The following is a 207-nucleotide window of genomic DNA, read 5'->3' on the forward strand; positions in this document are numbered from 1 at the left end:
CGGGCACTGGGGAAGGGGGGGATTGAGGGGGATTTGAGGGGATTCCCTCCCGTCCCAACCTGTTTCTGCCCAGATCTACACGCGGAGGGCTCCTGTGGGACCCCCAGGACACCCCTCCGTGCGCCCCCCAAAACCGGCTGCCTCTTTCTACCCCCACAAAGGGGTCTGCGACCCCTCCAAAAAAAACAAGGTTCGGGGCCCCTGAGC

This window comes from Corvus brachyrhynchos, unplaced genomic scaffold (assembly GCF_000691975.1).
Source record: "Corvus brachyrhynchos isolate BGI_N302 unplaced genomic scaffold, ASM69197v1 scaffold875, whole genome shotgun sequence".
In the NCBI taxonomy this organism is placed as follows: Eukaryota; Metazoa; Chordata; class Aves; order Passeriformes; family Corvidae; genus Corvus; species Corvus brachyrhynchos.